Below are 15,250 nucleotides of genomic sequence, written 5' to 3'. Positions count from 1 at the left end.
GCTTTTTTCCTCGAAGAGTAGCCACATCACGCTATTTGTCTTAGAGTTATGGCCCCTGAAATGGCAAAAATCGCAGATTTAATAACATGTGATGTAAAATATTACTCATATGAGCGATAGTGGGTCATGACGACCCTCTTGTTGATTATAGGGATATGTCCGGTCAGGTTAATATCTTGATACATGTACTGGTTTGTTATCTGGCAATTAAACTTGGCAAGAATACCGTTATCATCACTGGTCTGTTCATAGTAGCATGGTACTATATGTACATGTTACTATCGGTTTTGGTTTGTAAGATTTCATTTTTACTTGTTTCCGTAGAACACAGGGTATATATACATTTATGTATACTTTAAAATAGTGACTAGCTTGACTATTCGAAGACTGCTCATGGCTATTGTTCTGATCCTGATGTCTACGGCGTTCGCGGGTTCGCTGCAAGATAGTTTTTCGTTTTCGATTTGTTTATCTTTGTCAATTCGCATTGGTTTAAACATCAAAAGTAAAAAATAACTTATACTGACTACAATGGATACATCAAATGAAAAATGTCCCATTTAAAACCCTGACGTGAACTTAATTGGATAATATTCAATAAGAGAGTTTTCTTGCCATGCCTGGTGTCTTCATTCGTATGGAAACACTCTTATTTTGTATCTCTATAGGAGCGGCACAGGTAACTCCATCGGTAAGAGTGGCGCAGTGGATAGTTTTGCAGATTACGAAACCGGCGGAGCGGGTTGAATTCCCAGTCAGGGCCGGAATTTCTAGAGATATTGTGTCTCTCTCATCCACCCCGACTTTAAGTGTATCGGTGCGTTTTACCAAACCCGTAAACGAACGTATAAGTGTAAACTCGTATATGAGCCAGGGTATAATTTCAATTGAAATTAATGGGAAGAACCATCGACTAGAGTGTCGAGGAACGCACGTCGGGACAGGGTGAAAACTACTCGTATCTGTTGGGATTTTCTTCTATCGGTGCTGTTTCGAGCTGGGAAGTTGTCTGTTATTAACATAAAGATACTGTTGTACTGATTATTATTGACATTTTTATCATCATTATCATCATCATCATTATCATAATCATCATCATCATCTTGGACTGGTCCGTTGTAGAATCAATGGAAAAATTAACTTCCCTTAACTGTATTACCTAAATACTGTTGAAAACAGGCGCTCTGAATCCAACAAACAAACATAATATCATCAAAACCATTCTCCAGGGTGCCAAACTTTGAGACATTTGCAGGAATAGGTGTTATATGATCACTACAGATTGTCAATAAATGGTGTTTATTTGTACCAAAGTATTTGGAAATCTGACTAAAGCGATTATGATCCGGACACAAACGTGTATATTACAACAAAATAAAAAAACACATCTAAGTTCAAAGCTGTGACCTTGATCTTGAATATAGCAACATGGATCATAATCGCAACAAACCTTCTATTCATGCTGATCATTTGTACCAAATAATTTGAAAATCTGACTATGCATGGGCAAGTTATACCAAGAACATGAACCTATATATAACTGCACGAACGCACAAACTCCGCTATTTCACGGCGGGATTATAATAAAAGAAGGCATATTACCTCACAAGCGGGCTCATAGCAACTTCCTGTTTTTCACCCAACTTGAAACAGCTCTGGATAACGAAAGATAGCTACAAATGTATGTCGTCATCGGGTTCGAACCAGTGACCTGAGCATGTGGGTCTACATTTCAGCTAGTCGAGGTAACAGTATAAGTAGCTGAAGTTGTAATCATATTATAGTGGTAGTGACAGTGGATGCAGAAATGAGAATAAAAATTGAGCCACGTCACAGGAAAAATGGCATTCGGACATTTTCGTGAATTTCCGGAAAGTCTGTATTTAGGCTGACCTGTGCATTTATACATCTGCATTAGGGTCAGAAAATTTCATATTCAGGTAGAATAAGCCTTCTTTGAAATAACAGCGACGGTGTGGGTCATGATCAGACTGCGCGGATGTGCAGGCTGATCTGGGTACACACTGGTTGCAAGGCCTCGAAGATTCCCGAAGGCCCATTTTCTCATGATGGGGCTCAAATAAATTTATGACCTCATTGACGTCGACCACGACGACGCTAACTTGTGATAGTGCTTATGGCACTCATTAAATGATGTTGCGATAACTACCAACTGATTGAACATTTGCAGTATAAAACTCAACATGATACATATGTGCTTCTCATGTCAACCCCCATGTTGGACAAACACATTCGTAACACATTTTACCTGTTACGAATGCGATCGCATACGTACGAAATATGTTACAAATGCGATCTGTTACGAATGTGGTCCTACACAGCCTGTCTCTTACAAGACGGACTTTATTTGTTTGAATTTTGCGCGCCTCTCTCGCCACCTTGTACAGTTCTTTTCTCTTACTCTCAATTTCTGGAGGGAACTGCTCCTTTACAAAGTAATCAGTGTTTATAAGTGATCCGGGAGCTTTACTCCTTACATATTCTTTATCTTTATAGAATGTAAATTTAGCCACTATTGGCCTCGGGTATTCTGCAGCGGGATTGTATCGGCCCAGCCTGTGTACGCGATCGAATGACATGTACTCGGTAATATTCATTTCATCCTTTATGAAATTTCTTATTATTTCTTCACAATTTTCTCCATTCTGTAAGAAATCTTTACTTTCTTCTATTCCAGAGAACACAAGATTTTCTTGCATGCTGCGCCACTGTAGATCTGTGATTTTTTCATTTGTTTGTTGTTGGTTCTGAATGATATCATTTTGTTGTTGCTGTACTTTGTCTACCTTTTTCGTTAAATAGTTCAAACTTCTGTCCATTGCAGTATTACCCAGCACAAAATGACTAAATACAAATGTTTAATATATATTTTATTTAATTAAAGATTGGCACAAAATTGTCATGACTGGATTAAGATTACTAGTAAATATATAGCTTAATAAATGCAGTTGAGTAAAAACTTGAATTGAAATTATTCAATATGAATCGACGTTGTTTCTTGCCCCGTCCACGATTGCAAGAGTTTTATGATATTAAAAACGCTGAAACACAACTTTGTCTCGACACCGGCGACAAATGTTTAAAACAGTCTTTTTGTATTTGTGCTTTGTTCGTCATTAGGATTCAAAGCATCTGGTTGTAAACCCAAATGTTTCAGCTCTCTCTCCAGTCACGACGATGGGTGATATCCTGCAAATATAAAACAAACACGAGAAAAACGGGCAGGGTTGGGAGGGAAGTTTTTAAACTAAAATTTTTGTTTAAAGTATCAATGACTCTACCTCGTTCAGTGGACTCAGAATCGAAAAGACTGGAATCTGGCGAGACGGGCGTTTATATACCTGACCCAGAATTCCCTGGTCACGTGAAGGTATGGTGTACAAGGGGAGTCATTTTTGCCGAGTAAAGAGTTTAACCTTAATTCGGTTAAACTGAATATTACCCAGCACAAAATGACTAAATACAAATGTTTAATATATATTTTATTTAATTAAAGATTGGCACAAAATTGTCATGACTGGATTAAGATTACTAGTAAATATATAGCTTAATAAATGCAGTTGAGTAAAAACTTGAATTGAAATTATTCAATATGAATCGACGTTGTTTCTTGCCCCGTCCACGATTGCAAGAGTTTTATGATATTAAAAACGCCAAAAAGGTGAGAGAGAGTGAATGAACGAACCTTCCGCCAAAAGCGGAATATCATAAAACGCCTTCAATAAGTCATGACAATTTTACGCAACATACGTATACTACTTATTGAAAGTTATCGAAAAATAATAATAATAAAAAAAATAAAAATAAAATAAAATAAATAAATAAATATAACAACCACAACGACAACAACTTAAAAGAAGTTTGGATATTTCCAGTTTCCGGTTAAAAACATTGTAGTCCACGTTAATGTAGCCTTTTTATTAATCAGTAAACGATTATAAATTCCGTGGACAGGGTTAAGCCGTATCATGTCTCATCTGTGCTGGGAAAATTTGTTCACTATTCAGTTGGAACTTATAAACATCACCCGAGATAGCGTCAGCCATAATGTCATATACCAGGAAAAAAATGTCAATCGTCTGATGAAAAATATACAAAATTTTGATTCATATCGGGGAATTTCATTTAAGCCCCCCCCCCCCACCCCGTTTTTTATGAAGTAAGTTCCCAGAAAACTGTTAACTTTTGCTCGTATTTTGTTTGCTGCAGCATAGTGCGGAATATAACGCAAAGACTTCTCGGTAGAATCTTAGACCAAACAAACAATCCCTAACCACTAAAATAGCATATTTTTAATCATCCATGTTAATTCTGGCGTTGTAATTTTTGGACCTAAGGTCATTTCCCTCACAGTGAATATTCAAAACTTCTAATGTCGGAATAAAAGACGGTATCATATAAGCAACAAATATCCATCGCTTTGACGCTTAACGAAATTATCTAGACCCATATTTGGTTTGCAGCGCAAAGGGAGGCAAATCATTAATGCTTGTTACATCGTGGACAGTTAATTCGAGTGCAAAACTTAAGAGGAAACTATTCTGTTAATCAAAATGAACATGTAAAGATGTTTCAAGGCTATTTAACCTGACAACAGAGTTAAAAAGCATGTATACTATTCTAGGGGACCTACGTATTTAAAAGCCAAAAGGTGTTGCCGGCATTCACCTTACAGCATATGGCAACTGATAACATCACTTTATAATTTTGAAAGTGACGCCCCCTTTTTAATAAACACGGACTGCCTGCCTCCACTTTAAGCTCAGCAGCCCTTTAGCCAAAATTGTACATATCACTTTATTTTTTATTTATTTGGATTTGAATTTAATTAAAATGGGGGCGTCAAATGCAGTTTTGGGCTTTTGGGTGGCTGGATATATATAAATTAGTAAGATAGCCCAAAAATATTTTGTTTATTTATTATATTGATAATCACATTATAAGACAACTTATACATGGCATAACCTTCAGTAAAGCTCAGTTAGCCGTATTATAAAACATATAACTTTTTTCTATATGGCATAACCTTCAGTAAAGCTCAGTTAGCCGTATTATAAAACATATAACTTTTTTCTTTATGGCATAACCTTCAGTAAAGCTCAGTTAGCCGTATTATAAAACATATAACTTTTTTTTTTTTTTTTTTTTTTTTTTTTTTTTTTTTTTTTTTTTATATGGCATAACCTTCAGTAAAGCTCAGTTAGCCGTATTATAAAACATATAACTTTTTTTTCTTCTATTATATGGCATAACCTTCAGTAAAGCCCAGTTAGCCGTATTATAAAACATATAACTTTTTTTTTCCTATTATATGGCATAACCTTCAGTAAAGCTCAGTTAGCCGTATTATAAAACATAATTCAAATGGCATATCCTTCAGTAAAGCTCGGATAGCACACATGTAGGCCTACATTTCAGCTTTGTATGAATAGTGCGAAAATGCGGGAAAATGTTTCATGAACCGGAAAACTAGTAGTAATCTATAGATGGCTCGATTATCTGAGGAATGTGATGTAGGCATTTGACGATAATTGATTTCTGAAACGGGGAATCCAGATTTACACGGAACTGAATTGAACTTCCATAAAAAAGAAATTGACAGAAAGGTGGGACGGATGCTTTATTTCTGTAGTCCAAGTTTGTGGTTCTATGATCATTATATTGGGTATTTTGGGGATACATTTTAATTGAGTATCGCAGCCCATTTTGCCTGTTTTCGATAATAGGAAATTAAGTCTACGCATGTTGCTTCCCATAACAATATCTTGATGACGTAGGACATATTTTTGGAGTTTAATTTGGTAATGCGAACTCACTAATACGAAGCAGAGCTGAAAGGGAGAAACATGTTGTAACAACATAACCTCGTATTATGATAGGAATGCATACGTCCTAAGGATGTAAATGAGCTTGCTGAGGATTGAGCCTGTCTACAAACCCAGTTCTTGCGCGTCTTATGCAAACCAACCAGCAAATCTTTGATCACGACATGTTTTGTGTATTCTGGCAATCCGTCGATTTTGTTAACGTAAATTAAATTAATAGTCGAGTGGGAGTACTGATTCAAGGACAGGTAGACCATGGATTCTGCTATGACGTAAAGTTTTAGGTGGAAAATGATGTTCGAGACCCAAGATGTTCGCAAATGCAGTAGAGTTATCTAATTAATGGCTGTAGTTCTTTTTTGTATAATCCGACAAAGATGCTGCTATTAGGGTATCAATTTTGGATTGAAGATCTTCGCGCAAGGATTTTGGCATGGTTCGAGAACGCAGAGATCTCAACATATATAATCAAAAACTCGAAATTAAATGAAGGCATTTATGCACAGGCGATTTTAATTCATTTATTATTTATTTATTTCTAACTTATTTTATTTTATTTTATCATTTGTAACCAGTAACCTCCGTCGGGTTTGATACTCAGTTCAAATTCACCCGACCAACCCTGCTTTAGGCCAAAACCTAGTCTGTGGACCATATTTACTGCATTATGAATATGAGAATAATGGACATTGTTATATTCTGGACATAGTGAATTCGTACACACCGCTATCAAATAGGACGTGAAAAACTTGTAACAAGTCTTTTCACCGCCAGAATGTTTTGTACAAGCCTACTGGATTTATACGTAAATCTGAGGGGGGGGGGGGGGGGGGGGGGGGGGGGGGGGAGGAAATGTCCTATAAGTCTACCTAGACATTTTCCCTCAAACAACTTGACTGGAACTACAGATATACAGATTTATGTTGTGGCGCAGAAAACGAATTTTCAGTCATTACTGGTATTCGGCCGCAACAGTGGAGTTTAAATCCTGAACAAAACCCGTCAACAAAAATTTGCATCGTCCCCTTTCGGTGGTAAAAGTGTATTCTTTCTTTTAACACGAGTGCTTTATTGGGTGTTCTGGCCAAGTTCTAAATTTCTATGACCTTGATAACTAGCAAATGAATTTTGGTTGTTTCTTAGACTTTTATGAAAGTAAAGCGGACAGTATAGATCTATAAAGCAGTGATCAGTATTCAAGCTCGCGACATAATTATCACTTACAATTCATTTCAGTCTGATATTAAGTCCAAATCAGCCACGTCCGAGCACAGGCGAAATCATTAGTGATTAAAATATGAACATAAATAAAAAGCTACACGGTATCAAAAACAAACTAAATATTTTAACTTGCTGTAGATTAAACATTTATCTCGTGAACAGAAACGTGATTTGGCATGTTCTGCAGAAAAAAATAAAACTATAGAAAAACAGCTATCAAATAGATATATATGCATGAACGTGTTAGGCCTACAATAATTTAGCAAAGTGTGAAGCCGTACTAAATCTAGCTCATGATTTGATCATCAAATTTTATTCCGATTGTTCTTGAAAAAACAAGCACGTGAGAATATATATGAATATAGATCTCTCCCAATATCTGCTTTGTTTTCAAATTTTGCTATTTAACTTTAGATCGCAGTAAATATACGAAATAATATTTCACTAAAACATTTAGAATTAACCCGAGGCGTTGTGCTCATCCACTACCCATACCTGACTATGAAAATGAATGCACCAATAGTGACGTAATAAAGCTGTGACGTCACCAAATATGAAAAACAAATCGATAATGTAGGTCAGTGGGTGACTTTCTTCAAGTACGGAGTGCACACGATATATGTCGTGTTTTTAACAAGACAAAAACAATTCAGAAATATTTTTCTTTCTGCCATTAATTCATCATAATGCTTGCAATCATGTCTGAAAGACTGGGCCTCGATTACGACGATTTTAGATATTCGTTACTTGTAACTCTGTGGACGGACCGTCAGAGGAGGTAGATCTAACTAGAGTTACGGATTAGGGCTAGGTGATCACAAAGACTCCTTAAACATTTATGGGCCGCGGTACCTGCATAGTCTTTCGTTGCAAAACACTTTGTTAAAAAGGAAACGACTGTATTAAGGCTTTGAATAGTTTGTACGTACAACATCACGATCAACAGACCGAGTTCAATCGTCTCCCATTTTAAGCAAATCCAGTCTAAATTTCCAGACATAAGTTGCCCAGCCAATGTGTTTCTGGATATAAATGCAAATGAAAATAAAGAAAGCGTATGTCTTTCCAGCAATATTTTGGTAAAGCTATTATCAGATGGAAAAGTGATCAATTCGCCGATCAAAACATGGATTCACTTAAAACACCAAAGTCCAACCCTGATACTTTTTTAAACAAGATTTGCAATTCTACAATTACTTTAGACTAGTTGGTCCATTATTTATTTATTCATTTATTTATTTATTTATTTCTGGACGTGTGTGACAAGCATACAGCCAGAATTACTAAAAATGTTTTCACCTAGTGAATACGAGGTAGCTCTAACTGTAAAATCGGTTGGCGTCTCATCTTGTTCCTGGACCCTTTCATCTCCGCCAGGCGGCTTGACCAGACCTCTGCTGTCTCTGAACTTGTAGGACTAGTTGCTTGCGCTCAATCATCTTCGAATTTTACCTCAAGCATAAAATAAAAGAAAGTTGTGAGATGAGAGTGTTTCTCGTAAAATGATTAAGAATGAATGCGAAATTAATTATATAAGTTAAATGCCATTGAATATGTTTTGCGTTATTTTAAAGGCGTTTACTCAAATAGATCTAAAACAGTTTTAGCTTTATTCAGCTTTAAGTTTGAGAACATTCACACAGGCAGAGTTCGAAACCCGGTTGCTCTGACATTTACACGGCCCATCAATTTGTTTACAAATTTATAAGCTTGTAAACACGCTTTACAACTGCACGCGGTCATGACGTCAACAAATTAAATTCTATTATTTATTTATAGATCAAGATCTAGATGTATACATGCATGCAATAAGATATTTATAAATAATTGATAACATTTTTTTTTTAATCTCAATTAGATCTAGATCTATAAGTGATCATCTAAAGTTTGACAGACAAGATTATTAATTTACAATAGTTCACATGTGCTCACCATGTGCTTCCACGTGGTCGTATATAAAACCTGTTTTAAACTCATTTTAGATCTGTAAAAAATTGCAAATTTGTAACAGCAACATCTAAAATTAATCTATTATTGTTTGGAAAGAGAATATAAGTCCTAAGAAGTTTTTAAACTAAAATTTTTGTTTAAAGTATCAATGACTCTACCTCGTTCAGTGGACTCAGAATCGAAAAGACTGGAATCTGGCGAGACGGGCGTTTATATACCTGACCCAGAATTCCCTGGTCACGTGAAGGTATGGTGTACAAGGGGAGTCATTTTTGCCGAGTAAAGAGTTTAACCTTAATTCGGTTAAACTGAATATTGTTGCTAGTTATTTCGTCGCACATGTCACTGTAGTTTTGTATTGATAAGTCATACTCTGAGATTTTCGTTTTTATTGACTTTACTTCATTCTGTGTATGTTCAATGTTTCTATCTGTTTTATTTATCCATAAATCTATGGTTGACAGATGTGCTAACTGAGACTCTAATTTTCTATTCTTATGTTTTGCTCCTGGAATTTACCTTCTAAAAATTGCCATCTTCTGTCTTGATTTTTACGGTGCCCCTAAAGTGACATGTTACACACATTTTTCCAATTAGGTAATGTGAGACTTTTTTTATTTCGTTTAAACGAAATGATTTCGTTTAAACGAAATTGTTTCGTTTAAACGAAATAACTTATTTCGTTTAAACGAAATAATCATTTCGTTTAAACGAAATAACTTATTTCGTTTAAACGAAATAACTTATTTCGTTTAAACGAAATAACTTATTTCGTTTAAACGAAATAACTATTTCGTTTAAACGAAATCATTTCGTTTAAACGAAATAACTTATTTCGTTTAAACGAAATCATTTCGTTTAAACGAAATAAAAAAGTCTCACATTACCTAATTGGAAAAAAAGTGTGTAACATGTCACTTTAGGGGCACCGTAGATTTTCCACTAAACCTTGGATATTGTTTAATTGTTGGCACATACTTGCCGCCCACGGCGGAATACCGTTATCGATCATTTGTGTATTTGGCTGTGGTGTTCCATAGTGTAATCCCTGATATGTGCTCACCATCGGATTAAATGGCACACTGTTTATGTGCGAATATATTTGTCCTTGTTCCTGCCCTTGTCCTAGTCCTGTCTGCGTGTTTTGCATGTTTTGTATATGGTGTATATTGTGTGCACTCTGTTGTTCATATAATAATTCTCTAGATTTACTAAGCATTTCACACGTGCTCGTATTATCTATCTGCCTCTGACCTTGGTGTTTCTGACCTTCATGGTTATTCAATTTTCCTTTGTCTTCTTGTTTCTTTTTATTACCCATATCGTAAAGTTATGTATTTTGTACGTATATGCATCATGTATGCATATTCATTCATATATACTTAGCTTACAAATACTCCGAAAAAAAACAACTAAAAAAATGAAGATATACCGTATTGTCACGATGATCTTATTTTCCAATTTATAAATTTTTAAGTCTCATAGCCTGCGGACATCAATCACAAGAACTCTCAATGTTCATTTTTGTATTATCCTTTTGTGTTCTTTTTTGTCTTTAAAACTTCGTTGTCACATTTATTAACACTTTGTAATGAAATTAAGTGTTTATATTCCCAACATTTGACATTCTAGTATTTAATATGGATGTGAACACTTTTGCGATCACGCTCACTAACGTTATCCCTCTATAGTTATTCTTATCAGATTCGTCACCTTTCTTAAACACTGGGACTATTATTCCCTCCATCTATGATTTTGGAAAGTGGCCGCTTGAAAATATAATGTTAAATAGATCGACAAGATGTGAAGCTAGAATATCTCCAGCCTCTAAAAAGTATTCATTTATAAGTCATCCGCAGAGCCAGCCTTTCTACGCTTCAACGATTTAATTGCTTGTCGCACCTCATCCACAGTGATAACAACATCTAATTCATCGAATATTGGATCATCAGACAACAACTGTTCTCGACAAAAGTCTTCACTTTCATTGTCATATGTAATATTTATTTCTTCCGATAAGTTCTTGAAATAATCGTAAAAATCATTTAAAGACACAGCGTCTCCTTTACGTTGTTTTCTTTTTGAAAAATATTTCCAAAAGTCACAAGGCTTTTTTGATTTTAAACTTTCTATCTCTTTCATTTTTCTAATTTTGTACTTTTTACGTTTACTCTTTATTAGCTTCTTATAGTCTCGCTTTTTTGTAAATAAATTTATCCTGTTTACGTCACTTTTATATACATTGAAAATTCGCAAAGCTTCAATATATAAACGTTTAGCTTCATGGCATGACGCATCAAACCATTCTGAACTTTTCCAGGGGCTCCTTGCAGTAAATTGTGGCATACGATTTCCTACATTCAGTTCTTTTCGGAAAATTGGCTTGGCAACATCATTAATTATTTGCACAAAATTCGAAACTAAATCATTCACTGCCACATTATCAAGAATAGCATGACTTACAAATAAACCATTGAAATCTGGCAATTTTGAAATTAAACCCTTCTATATTCTAACACTTTCTCAGGATCCCACCTGATAGTTTCTATAGGAGAGATCGTGTTTGTATACAAATTCTATTTTTAGAACTGATAAGACAGTGATCGGGTGGGCAGAAGCCGACCGTCCATGTTTTTTGTAAACAGTGATGTTTTTTCTAACGGTCTAAACTTTCTTGCACCTGAGGCGTGCGCCGATCAAACACTGGTATACTGAAGATCAACAATGCATGATCAGAAAATATGTTAAAATCTGATATTTCAAAAGATCTTATAAATCTATAATCGGTCTGTTTACATAATAGGTAATCTATAACGGAGTTACTGTTATAGCTGCAGTATGTGAATGAATGAGTGTTTATAAAACGCCCGTTACAAATAGTCAAATTAGTTGCTTTACATAGATCAAGCAGTTGAATTCCGTGGGCATTATGATTAGTGTCCAAAGAAGAACGCTCCAATGGGATTATAAAATAATCTTTTCTTTCAAGGAATAAATTTTGTTTAAATATTTCACACCTCTCAAAAAGGTCCCACACAGGCTTTTCTTTCACAACGTCAATCAAATCCAGGCTAAGCGAAATTCTGTTATTGTAAAAATGAATAGACCCAGAAAATATAACAACACTGAGTCCAAGTACAGAGAGACTTTTTACAGTCGCCACACAAAGACTGCTGTTGTGATAGTTAATAAAATCTGTAAGAAGATCCACGCAACCAAGCAAAATAATAGCATACTCGGTTTGATTGAGTCTGTTCATAGTTATATATCTATTCTAAGCCGAAGACCACAGTGTTATACGTCTCCCTGATTTGACTGGCGTTTTTTTTCTAGATATTATTTGATATAATTCCCATGTGATCAGTGAACAAACCGTGATCTGACATGTACAAGAAGTATATAAATACATTAAGAATCGGATAGACTGTGATATGTTGTGACTGTATCCACCCCTTCCTGCGTTGGAATCAAGTTTGGCCGTTTTTAAAATATGCGTACAATGACAACTCCCCAACTATAATGTACAAGGAAATGGTTGTTGTTTTATGGTATCGTACTTGCGGTATCAGAGGCCGTACTTCTCCAAAATTTACCATATATATTCGAAATTCCACAAAAAAAAAAAGATATTCCCATAAACAGAATTGCATTGAACAAGTGTTGACTGCTGGGAGCGACATAAATGTAGACTCTGTCGCACTTGTTTCCAGTTAAAAACGAAAAAAATAAAATAAGAACAAAGTACCGTCATTCGGCCATATTTTTCAAACTTTCCTTGGACGAATAACGTAACTTTATTCGTGTTACAACATCCGCAGAATCCTGAGGGATGGGTTGGTGCTCGAGTCAGGTATGGCGATGATACCAACGTATCCCGAGGGACACCGAAACAAGCATGCTTAAACGTTATTCTAGCATTAAAAAGATATGAGCCGTGCCATGAGAAAACCAACATAATGGGTGTGCGACCAGCATGGATCCAGACCAGCCTGCGCATCCGCGCAGTCTGGTCAGGCTCCATGCTGTTCGCTAACAGTTTCGCTTTTAAAGCCTATTGCAATTGGAGAAACTGTTAGCGAACAGCATGGAGCCTGGCCAGACTGCGCAGATGCGCAGGCTGGTCTGGATCCATGCTGGTCGCAAACCCACTATGTTGGTTTTCTCATGGCACGGCTCATATTTAGTCCATCTACGTCATTAAATGTTCGGAAATGTCAGCGTTGTTTCATCATACGTTACAGGGACGTCACTTTACGTTGATGTTTTGTCAGGGAACACGCATATGTATCAAGTGCGTTAACAGCACGTGCGCGCAAGAATCTCTCTGTTAACAATTGTTTACTCTCTTGTTAAACGACAAAAACAGAATTAATACTGTATAGCCTGCTTCCTGGGGACAATACAGCGTAAACAGATTTTGTTACATTATATAATTGCTCTTTATCGGAAGTGTTTCATGCTGCTCCGTTACGTTAGGCCTATTTGTTTTGCATATTACTAATGTGAAAAACCCATGCACATTTCCATTAAACGTCAGGTTGACGTATCATTTTGTGCCGCCGAGAAATAGTGCTGCTATATTTTTATCTACTATTTTATGATAAAAGGAGATTCAGAATCAAAATGATCGATTATACGCCGCGGGCTACGCCGCGACTAACCCCCGATCGTATTTTTTCGATATGTTAAAACATGGTTCTGCTATATATTATTTCTTGATTCGAACACGGCTAAAATTGTACGTCATTTAAACAAGGAAATTTCAAGCGTTGTTGTATATTGTGTGAATAAACAATGGTTGACGCACGGACCAGTATCAAAACATTATGATGTCACCGACGACGCGGAACAGCCTCGTGACGTACGGTTCATAGCTACTCGGAATATATCTACTTAGTTTTAATGGACATGTTATAATAAAAATAAACAAGAGCTGTCACTATTAGTGACAAATGCCCCCGAAGCGGACACGAAAACAGGAGCTGTCAGTGGACAGCGCGCTCGACTATTCTCAGTGCTTGATAGTATAATATAAGCAATGAGTAAAACTTTAACATTACAATAAGCATATTCTAAGTCGAAAAGGGGCCATAATTCAGTCAAAATGCTTGATAGAGTTGCCTCCTCTTTTTACAGACTGGGGTCATTATGGTTAACAAGTATGCAAAATATGAAAGCAATATCTCAATGGACTTTGAAAATATTTTTACAGACTGGGGTCATGATGGTTAACAAGTATGCAAAATATGAAAGCAATATCTCAATGGACTTTGAAAATATTTGGGGTGGTACGCAAACTTTAACATTTATTCTAAGTCGAAAAGGGGCCATAATTCAATCAAAATACTTGATAGAGTTGCCTCCTCCTTTTTACAGACTGGGGTCATGATGGTTAACAAGTATGCAAAATATGAAAGCAATATCTCAATGGACTTTGAAAATATTTGGGGTGGTACGCAAACTTTAACATTTGTGTGACGCTCACGCTAACGCTCACGCCGACGCCGGGGCGAGTAGGATAGATCCCCTATTCTTCGAATAGTCGAGCTAAAAATCACACATCATTTTGTGACCTTGAACTTGACCTGAGAGACCCGGTCATAGGCGTGACACACCTCAATATGGTTAACATTTGTGTCAAATATTTTCAAATCCCCCTCTGAATAATGAAGTTACAGCCTGGACAAGAATTTACACGGACAGGGGGCATAAAAAGGCATTTTTGGGGGGTTTATCGGCCCATCGTTTACAGGTTTTGAGACAGAACCATTCTTATATTAAGACCATTTCGTAGAACTTGTAGATTAATCCCACATTCCGCTCAAGTGTATGTTTAAGGACGTCTCAATGTCTCCTAGTGTAGACAAATCAGCAAAAAAATAGAAAGTTAGACGGCTTGGAAAATCAACCATTGCTATTATTTCAGCTAATGAAACCGTAAACATTTTTCACTGGCCTACATACCAAAATAATTTTTAGTATCTTAATACAAAATATGACACATATGTATTGTTCATTAATCAAATTCTAAGATTAATTATTTCTTGTTTTTAATACCCCCTATCTCTATATAGTACTGTAGTATATTAATAATAAAACGCACCTGTATATCTGATCACAAAGAAAAACTGAGCACGAACTTCTGTAACACCCTGTAAAACTGTTGCACAACGTTGTGAAAAATGGCTTTATCAGCATAAAATGGCTAAAGGTATATACCCATATTTTTAAGA

Source organism: Mercenaria mercenaria, chromosome 2 (assembly GCF_021730395.1).
Source record: "Mercenaria mercenaria strain notata chromosome 2, MADL_Memer_1, whole genome shotgun sequence".
NCBI classification, from domain to species: domain Eukaryota; kingdom Metazoa; phylum Mollusca; class Bivalvia; order Venerida; family Veneridae; genus Mercenaria; species Mercenaria mercenaria.
This window is presented reverse-complemented; position numbering follows the sequence as displayed.